Raw genomic sequence first — 730 nt, forward strand, 5'->3', positions numbered from 1 at the left:
TTCTTTTTTTTTATTTTGTGAATATAATTTATTGTCAAATTGGCTTACATACAACACCCAGTGCTCATCCCAACAGGTGCCCTCCTCAATGCCCATCACCCATTTTCCCCTCTCCCCCCTTCACCCCCATCCACCCTTAGTTTGTTCTCTGTATTTAATAGTCTATTGCGGTTTGCCTCCCTCCCTCTCTGTTTGTATCTATTTTTTTTTTTTCAAAAATATGGAACGCTTCACGAATTTATGTGTCATCCTTGTGCCGGGGCCATGCTAATCTTCTCTGTATCATTCCAATTTAGTGTATGAGCTACCGAAGCGAGCACTGGACAAGGGTTCTTAAGCTTAATATGCAAAAAGATCGCCTGAGGAGCTAATTCTGAAACTCTTCTTGAGAGTGAGGAAGGAGATGTGACAAAATATCCAATTTAGAATAAAGTTTAGTCTGATCAAAAAAAAAAAAATTAAACTGTTCCTTTAGGTAGTGTTCAGCGTAGATAAAATTGCTTGGGTCTGCTCTCCCCTTATTTTCCTTCCTAGGATGGCACATGGGTATATGAGGGGGTTGAGGTGTCTCTGTGGTAGCAGGCACACTGATTTCAGACCCTTGTTCTCTACCATGCCTTTCACCCAGGCCTGTGGCCAGGACACCCAGTTCTACCTTCTACTGTTATGTCACTATGTCCCAACACGGCAGGTGCCTATCAGTCTGGCTCGCTCTCAACTCAGATGCCCA

At 43.2% G+C, this 730-nt stretch overlaps 1 non-coding gene across 1 annotated transcript; it reads right to left on the bottom strand.

The window, feature by feature from the left end:
• Positions 1–214: 214 nt before the first annotated feature.
• Positions 215–320, bottom strand: LOC115500236. Its single transcript, XR_003964471.1, has one exon. It is a non-coding gene; the product is annotated as a U6 spliceosomal RNA (small nuclear RNA).
• Between the last annotated feature and the right edge of the window lie 410 nt (positions 321–730).

Source organism: Lynx canadensis, chromosome D4, assembly GCF_007474595.2.
Source record: "Lynx canadensis isolate LIC74 chromosome D4, mLynCan4.pri.v2, whole genome shotgun sequence".
NCBI lineage: Eukaryota > Metazoa > Chordata > Mammalia > Carnivora > Felidae > Lynx > Lynx canadensis.